The sequence below is a fragment of the Bison bison genome, unplaced genomic scaffold, assembly GCF_000754665.1.
Source record: "Bison bison bison isolate TAMUID 2011002044 unplaced genomic scaffold, Bison_UMD1.0 scf7180017864163, whole genome shotgun sequence".
In the NCBI taxonomy this organism is placed as follows: domain Eukaryota; kingdom Metazoa; phylum Chordata; class Mammalia; order Artiodactyla; family Bovidae; genus Bison; species Bison bison.
The window spans coordinates 8,481,096-8,490,860 of record NW_011494735.1 but is presented as its reverse complement, the minus strand read 5'-3'; positions in this window follow the sequence as shown (position 1 = coordinate 8,490,860).

Genomic DNA, 9,765 nt, shown 5'->3' with positions numbered 1-9,765 from the left:
CTTGCCTGGAAAATCCCATGGACGGAGGAGCCTGGTAGGCTGCAGTCCATGGGGTTGCTAAGAGTTGGACCTGACTGAGCAACTTCACTTTCAATTGTCACTTTCGTGCATTGGAGAAGGAAATGGCAACCCACTCCAATGTTCTTGCTTGGAGAATCCCAGGGACGGGGGAGCCTGGTGGGCTGCTGTCTATGGGGTCGCACAGAGTCAGACACGACTGAAGCAACTTAGCAGCAGCAGCAGTATTACATTGTATATACGTACCACATCTTCTTTATCCATTCTGGCCTAGACTTGAAGAATTCATGAATTTACTGTTTTTTCTTTTTAAATTTCAGGGTGTCATAGGAGTTACCACATTGCATATATGTAGTATGCACAGACTCATATATGCATGGACTTCCATCATCTCAGTTATTTCTCTCTTGTCTTCTCCTCCTTCCTCCTGGACTGCCTGTGAAACTTCAAAAATGCATTCCTCTTTTATACAGAATAATCCAATTCTCTTTAACTTTGGTTATAGCCAACATATAGGACCCAACAATGTGTATTAACCCATTTGGGCTGCCACAACAAAGTGCCATAGACTGGATGGCTTATAAATGACAGATATCTAGTTCTTAAAGTTTTGGAGGCTGGAAAGTCCAAGATTGGAACTTCCAATCTTCTGGATTCAGGTCAAGAAGCAACAGTTAAAACTGGACATGGAACAATGGACCGGTTCCAAATTGGGAAAGGAGTGTGTCGAGGCTGTATATTGTCACCCTGCTTATTTAACTTATATGCAGAGTACATCATGCAAAAAATACTGGGCTGGAAGAAACACAAGCTGGAATAAAAATTGCCGGGAAAAATATCAATAACCTCAGATATGCAGATGACACCACCCTTATGGCACAAAGTGACAAGGAACTAAAGAGCTTCTTGATGAAAGTGAAAGAGGAGGGTGAAAAAGTTGGCTTAAAACTCAACATTCAAAAAATGAAGATTATGGCATCTGGTACCATCACTTCATGGCAAATAGATGGGGAAACAATGGAAACAGTGACAGACTTTATTTTCTTGGGCTCCAAAGTCAATGCAAGTGGTCACTACAGCCATGAAATTAAAAGATACTTGCTTCTTAGAAGAAAAGCTTTGACAAACCTAGACAGTGTATTAAAAACAGAGACATTACTTTGCTGACAAGGGCCTGAATAGTCAAAGCTATGGTTTTTCCAGTAGTCATGTATGGATGTGAGAGTTGGACCATAAGGAAAGCTGAGTGCTGAAGAATTGATACTTTTGAACTGTGGTGTTGGAGAAGACTCCCTTGGACTGCAAGGAGATCCAGCCAGTCCATCATAAAGGAAATCAGTCCCGAATATTCTTTGGAACGACTGATGCTGAAGCTGAAGTGCCAATACTTTGGCCACCTGATATGAAGAAAGACCCTGATGCTGGGAAAGATTGAAGGCAGGAGGAGAAGGGGACAACAGAGGATGAGATGGTTGGATGGCATCACTGACTCAATGAGTTTAAGCAAGCTCTGGGAGTTGATGATGGATAGGAAAGCCTGGCATGCTGCAGTCCATGGGGTCGCATAGAGTCGGACACAACTGAGTGACTGAACTCAAGTCCAAGATTAAGCTGTTGGCAGACTCAGTGGTGAGAACCTGATTCCTGCCTCACAGAGAGCCATCTTTTTGCTGTAACATCACATGGTAGAAGGGGGAGAGATCTCTCTGGGGTCTCTTTTATAAGGGCACTCCTCCCATTCAAAACACCCCCATGACCTAGTCATCTCCCAAAGGTACCACCTCCAACAACCATTGTGTTGAAGGAATAGATTGCAACATATGAATCTGGTGGGGGATATAACATTCAGTCCATTGTACCAGGGGAGAGGAGTGAAATAGGGAGAGAGGAGAAGGTCTCACTGTGCACCCAGTCTTTGTTAAAATGATTTTTCAGACCAAACTATTTCCCTTTCTAAGATTCTTATGCCAGCTGTGAAAATTACAACTTATTTTCTCTGTTCTATACATTTGGATGGTTTATGCCATCCACTTATGTGAATGGAGTACACATTTACCATTTATTTGTGTATTGCTTCCACACGCATTTATTAAGTGCCAGCTCTGTGCTGGGGAATGAGCTAAGCACTGGTCTGCACAGCCCTTAGCTCAGGGAACTGGTGTTTTGGTGACAGGCAGAGAAGCAGACAAACATGTCAACCTTGTGTGTTTTGGGGGCAGTGTCACTGGATGCTACGGGTGCACAGAGGAGGGCTGTGTAATCTGGCTTTCAGAGGTCAGAGAGTCCCAGGTCGAGCAAATGATGGTCGAGTCTTAAAAGATGAGCAAGAGTTAGCCAAGAGGGGAAGGGAGTTCCAAGTAGGTTGAGAAGCTTGTGCAAAGGGACAGATGGAATCTCTAGCACGTGGCAGAGAACATCAGTCCTAGCCACGCTCAAGTGGCTTGCTTGTGATTGCAGCAAAGGCTCTTCCCATGCATGCTAAATGCCCCCAACTGTATTTTTGTTCTACAAGTAAAGGCCCATGTAGTTTACTTATGGTGTTTGTTCAGCAAAGCCTTTACCCTTGGTATTAAGAGCTTGATTCTTCTCCTGTCCCCATTGAATTACTATTCTTCCCCTTCCTGCTATCTTGGCAGCACTTAAGGAAATGAAGATATTTGGAGAGGCTCGAGGCTCTTCTGAGATCTCATCTCTAAAGAAATAAAAATCAGAATTCTGGCCTGTGGGTTTGCTCAGGGTAGAACACCTTGTGGTTGAGTAGAAATAGGTTCCTGTCCCACTTCTGCTATTTCTGCCTGCCTGCTGGCAGGCAATCATTTAACACTTTGAGCCTCAGTTTCCTTATCCATAAACTGGGAATAAAATAATTCCTGCATTATAGAGTTGTGGTGGTGTGAGGTAACATCCCATAGACCAGAAGCATTCAACAAATGAGAGCTTTCGTCTCAATTCTTATTAAGAACATAAAATTCCGCTTGCTGAACAGGGAGATAGTGGCTGTAGAAGTTTCTGCATATGTGGGGAAAAATGGTTAAGAATTGTACCCGTAACAGGTGGGGAAGGAAATCTCCTGATCTCATTGCCTTTCTTTGTCACCAAAATAAGAAAATCAAGGAGCTGTTACAAAGAATTTGCCAGGCCTCAGTGTCCCCCTCTCCAAAATAAAGATTGGATTAGATGATGTTTCAAGACCCTTTCAAACTATAACACTTCATTTATTTCAGTCTCCTGAATAATTGCTAATGGAGGAAATCAATTATCAAGGTCCAGCTCTTCTAAATTATGGCTACATAGTAGAGTCCTTAAGAAGTTTTTGAGAAACCCTGATGTCCAGTTCCCAACCAGGCATGTTAAATCAGGGTCACCAGCGAGGGTGGTGATTTTATGGGGCAGCTGGTGTTGAAGGTTTCACTAGTGGCTAAAGTCGTCTTGTCTTTGATTTTCATCTGATGGCATCCTTTATAGTAAGTCCCCTAGGTTGGAGAATTAGATGTCAAAAGTGAATATCGAAAATTGCTTCTGTTGTTGCTTGTTCAAACATTTTTGTTTTACTCCTTAAAGTGAATAATTAGTCTTCTCAGAGATGTATGTAATTGCCAGTCTTTGAACTTCCTTTACCAAAATATTCCTAGCATAAAGACATATGTTACCAATTATGCTTTTAATTAGAATGGAAATGTGTGTAAAGCTCTTTCATAGAAATGCATACTAAATCTGTTTTAGAGAAAATTACTTGTCAGTCTTTTTTTTTTTTTTCTTTTTATTCAATCCCAGTTCAGGCTTTGGCCTTCAATCAAGAGAAGCCACTACAATGAAATCTTTTTTGACACTATGTGGAAATAGCTGTCCTTGATGTGTGTCTTTATTTATGTCAGGGCTCCTAACAACTCCCACAAATAAAACCTGTTTTTTCAATGAAAAACATTTCAAAGTGGAAGAAGGGTATATGTCATGTTGACCAAAATAGCATGAGGATAATGAGCCCAATGTTGAAGAGGCTTTAAAGGCCCAAATCTTCATGAAAAATATTTGTTGATTTTACTTCACTATAATTGGAAGAGAAAACATAATGGTATTTTTGCATGACAATTGCTTGATGTGTATTTATTGAACTTCATCATGTGTGGTCTGTTAAAATGGATTTCATAGGAGACATTTCATAAGTCATATATATGTGTGTATATATCTGAGAGGTAATAACTACATACATTGTTTTGTTACTTGCTTTTTTTTTTTTAACTTACTTATAGTAGATGTTTTTCCTTGTAAAAATCTTCATTCTCCATCATTTTAATGACAATATATAGTATTCTTAATTTTCAATACATGAGAATTTACTTAATCTCATTATTGAGCATTTAGATTATTTCCAACTTTTTCATACGTTCCAGTGAACATCCTTATTCATATATCTTCTTGCCTTTGTACAATTATCTCTTTAGGATGAATTCATAGAAGTGGGATAACTGGGTAAAATAGTGTTCATAATTTTAAAGATTTTGATACATCTCACCAAATTGTATTGACGGTGGTATCAATTTATACTCCTATCTGTACAATTATTTCTTTTCAAATTCTTTCTGAAAATTTGAAAAGCAAATTCTTTTCAGCAATAGAATGTTGTGAATCATTTGAAATACAAAGTAAAACGGTGCCCTTACATTAACTCAGCAAATACCTTCCTAACTCTAAACTCATTCTGCAACATAAAATGCTAGCCATGGCTAAACACATAGTGAAGTAACAAGGGTGGAGGCCAAGGGAATGAAGAGGAGAAAGAGGTTGTCAACAACGGGCTTAGAAGAACTTCTCCTTTTTTCCTCTTGCCAGTGTCTGACCCAACCTCTTGGACAATGAGCTTCCTCCCAAAGAAAAGTCGAGGCTGGAAAGAAGGGGAAACTAGAAATTCTATTTAAAATTCCACTGGGTCTTATATTTGAGATTGGCAGCACCGAGGCATTCCAGATGGCTCTGTCTATTCTTTTGAACCTACCTTTTGATCTTATTTAAATTTCCTCCTCATTTCACCTGTCTGGGTTTATTGCCTGGAAAACAAGCAGGTGAACATATTAGCTCCTCCTTAAGGTGCCCCTAGACTACAGGAAATTGATGTTCAGGTCAGGAATCATATAACATGACTACATGCTCCACATTTATGGGCAAGTTAAGCAACAGGGAATTTTATGCTGGGATTTATGACACAAACTTGTAGCAGACACATTGTGAGGTGGGAGGGAAATTTAAATAAGGAAAAACTCTGCCATTAATATTGATTCAACTTCTCCACTTGATGGAAAAAACATGGAAGAATTTTATTCTGGAAATTGCCTGTGAATTAAACAAGGGGCAGGAAAACAAAAATATAATAAACACATCACCCCTCCTTCCCCATATATTGATTCCCCTCTTTCAGATGAAGTCAGTTTTCTAGTCAGTCAGTGTACAGGCCAGAACTATCTAAAAGCTTTTAATTTGATTCTTTAGTGACCTTGATCCCCATTAATTCCAGGAGGAAAGGGGGAAGAAAAGAGAAATGTATGTTGAGTTGAGATGGCAAGATTTCTACATTTTCTGAAAAAAACTGACCTACACCTATGGATCTGTCTTTACAGCCCATAAAAGCCAACACAAAGGAGAATGCCAGCTGGAATCGTTCAGTGAAGGTAAAGGCTTTCAAAGCCCTGGCTAGCAGCAGGTGGAATATGCATTAGGGGTTCTTTTATTGTTCAAATAGTATTTATTTTCCATGGGAAGCAATATGATTCTTATATAGTCAATAAAGAGCATATTCAGGAGTTTTGCCCTTTAGCCAGCATGGCTGATGGTTTGTAATGACTCTGGCATCCATTACCCATAGAACTCAGAAGACCAAGGTACCAGTGGCCATGGGTCCTGGCTTGATTCTTCAGACCCACGTCAAGGTCCATACATATACAGCCTAAGGGCCAGAACGATTTCAGAGTCTTGGGCTCCTGGTCAGTGATTGCTTGGAAAACTCCTCCTCCAAGCCAAACTAGCTTCTCTCTGATCACTGCTTGTTTGGCCAGCGGCACCACTTGGGTGGATAAGCTGTGTATGGACCAGGGAGGTTTTGAGTAAATTGTCTTGTTTGTCCTGATAACATCTTTGTTTAGGAGTTACAGCGGTTTGCATCCTAAAAATAGGTGGGTGGTGGTGGTGAGCAGATAGAAGAGGAGGGGATTCCTAAGTGGTCCCCTGCCTTGGGAATTCAGGGATTCTAGGAAAGGCCATTGGTGTCCAATGCCAGGAGACTCAGACTGTATGCTCCTTGAGGGGAGGCCTTGCTGGTTTTGTTCCCCACTCTTCTTTCAGTGCCTGGCACCCAGTAGGAGCTTCTTAAATGTGTCATGTTGCCCAAGATCAAGTAGCATGGTAGGGGGTGATACCACCAATTGTGACAACAGTAAGCTGGAAAGCTTTACTAAGCCCTACAGAGGGATGCTCAAGGGACTTAAAAATCTGAAAAATGGTTCCCATCATTAATTTCTACTTTTTCTCACGATGTGCATCTCGGGCTGAAGTGGGCAGGAGGTGGCTTGTTTAGGATGCTTGATTCATCATTGCTGAGAAGTCAGGGAAAGCTCACGTTCTGAACCCAAGGACTTTCTTCCCTGCTTTTTCTTAAATACAGAATAAGGAGTTGGATCCTCATTGAAGAGGGAATGCACGGCATAGGGCAGTGGCTTGTTGAAACACAGATGCCTGGGTCCCACTTCTCGAGTTTCTGACTCAGTGGGTTTGGGGAGGAGCTGAGGATATGTGTGTCTAAGAAGTTCCCAACTGGTGCTGATACTGCTCTTCTGAGTCTGGACTTTGAGAGCCAGTGGGCTCAGAGGAAAAAGCACTCACATTGGAGTCAGATAAAGCTGGACTCCTGTCTTGCTGTGTGACCTTGGTCAGGTCAACTTTGCATAACCTTAGTTTCCTCATTTGTAACATGGTGGCAATTTCCACCTCATAGGACTGTTGTGAGGATGAAATGGAATAAAGTGGCCAAGATGGCTGATCCTTGGTATTCACTCGCTTCAAAAATCTGAGACCTTTCTCCCTAACTCCTCCTGTGGGCTCCTCAGACAACACAGGGCCTGTTTGAGAGCTTATGCCTTGTGAACTGAGCATCTGCTCTGTTAGTTTCATATTGAGTTCCTTGGACTGCAAGGAGATCAAACCAGTCAATCATAAAGAAAATCAGTCCTGAATATTCACAGGAAGGACAGATACTGAAGCTGAAGCTTGAATACTTTGGCCACCTGATGCAAAGACATGACTTGTTGGAAAAGACCCTGATGCTGGGAAAGGTTGAAGGCAGGAGGAGAAGGGGACGACAGAGGATGAGATGGTTGAAAGGCATCACTGACTCAATGGACATGAGTTTGAACAAGCTCTGGGGGTTGGTGATGGACAGAGAAGCCTGGTGTGCTGCAGTCCATGGTGTCGCAAAGAGTCAGACATGACTGAGCGACTGAATTGACTGACCGCTTGTTTACATATCCTGAGGGTTTTACTGTTGCTGAACATTTGCTTTGTGAATGGCACAGTGTGAGAGTCTTTTTACATTATGTGTAACACTGGATGTTATTCCTGTTTAACAGATGAGGATGAATAACTTGCACACAAAGCCACAGCTAGTAAGTGGCAGAGCTGAAGTGTTTATACCAAGGCCTCCTCCCCACAAGGCTCTTGGCTTCTTTGTAATAGTGCTTCCCATGATTCCATGTGGGCCAAGATTATTAGGTCCTTTTCTCTAATTACTCACTCACATGGTGTATCTGGGCTTCCCTGGTAGTTCAGCTGGTAAAGAATCCTCCTGCAATGCAGAAGACCCGGGTGTGATTCCTGGGTCGGGAAATTCCCCTGGAGAAGGGCTAGGCTATCAACTCCAGATTTTTTGGGCTTCCCTGGTGGCTCAGATGGTAAAGAATTGGCCTGCAGTGCGGGAGATGTGGGTTCAATCCCTGGGTTGGGAAGATCCCCTGGAGGAGGGCATGGCAACCCACTCCAGTATTCTTGCCTGGAGAATCCCCATGGACAGAGGGGCCTGGTGGGCTACAGTCCACGGGGTGACAAAGAATCAGACATGACTGAGCAACACAGCACAGCATGGTGATCTATCTACAGAGGGAACACATCTGAGAGAATTAAGCAATTATTCTGAGGATATGAATGAAAGGGGATTAGTTTTCTTGTGTGTTTTGAAACCTGGTACTCTGTTGCATTCATCACACATGCTGCTTTGTGCACAGAGGAACTCAGTGAATACTTGTGGAATTAACAAAGGCTCTGAAGGTTCAGATCAACTGACACCCTCATCTGCCTTAAAATTACTGGGTTCCCTCCTTAAATGATGCTGAAGTTCCAATACTGTGGCTACCTGATGCAAAGAGCTTACTCATTGGAAAAGACCCTCATGCTGGGAAAGATTGAAGGCAAAAGGAGAAGGGGGTGGCAGAGGATGAGATGGCTAGACAGCATCACCAACTCAATGGACATGAATTTGAGCAGACTGGGGAAGACAGTGAAGGATAGGGAAGCCTGGCGTGCTACAGTCCATGGGGTTGCAAAGAGTCGGACATGATTCAGCTACTGAACAACAATAACAACTTAAATGACCGATGAGACTTGCCTCATTATCATTCATATGCACTAATTAGCTGTAGTTCCTGAATAGTTATGAAGATTCCCTTTTAAAGTTAGTTAATTGATTAGGCTGTGCTCAGTCTTCGTTACAGCATGTGGGATCTTTAGTTGTGGTATGTGAGCCTTAGTTGCAGTATGTGGCTTCCCTGACCAGGGATCAAACTGGGGCCTTCTGCATTGGGAGAATGGAGTCTTAGCCACCAGACCACCAGGGAAGTCCCAGTGAAGATTCTCTTAAGTGTTGATTTAGAACTTTCGCTGAAACTGATCCGCAGTTGTTAGTTATTTCCCTTGCCTGGATAATTTGCACTCATGATTTGATTAGCCAGAACAATTTGGTAAAGCAAACCAGGGAGCCTTATCACCAGAGGATCATTTTTGAATCCTTGCAGGTAAAATTTCACCTCTGTTCTGTGTAAGATAACCTTGAATCTTTCCATACTGAATCCTGGGTGTGTAGAGAGATAGTTCTCAACAACAACAAAAAATCAGTCATTTACTCCATGGTCCTTTACTTCTTTCATAAAAACTTCTAGCAAATCAGAACAGAAAACTGCTCTGAGCAGGGAAGGCCACAGGAACGGCCTGTCTTGGTGGGAAAGTTGCAAGCAGAAGGCTTCGGGCAGGGCTGTGGATTGTCAGTCATCCAAAGATGCATGGCAAATAGCCCACTCCTGCTACTGGGCATTCCTGAGGGCAGTGGTGGCTTCCCCCTGGCGACATCTGCAAATAGCAATCAGGGATGTAAAGGGGGCGAGTGGGCTACACACTCTGAAAAGGTGGCCGCCTTTATGCTATTTTGTCACATGCACTGTAGATCACGGCTTCCTTCCTTGGAGCAGATGTAATCTTACTATTTTGTCAGTGTAAGTGTTTCAAGGACAAATTTTAATTGTGCTATGCTGCTGCTAAGTCGCTTCAGTCATGTCCAACTCTGTGCAACCCCATAGACGGCAGCCCACCAGGCTCCCCCATCCTGGGATTCTCCAGGCAAGAACACTGGAGTGGGTTACCATTTCCTTCTCCATAATTGTGCTATAAGTATTGGGAAAAAAAATGTCCAAAAAACAGAACAATTTCCAATGAGCA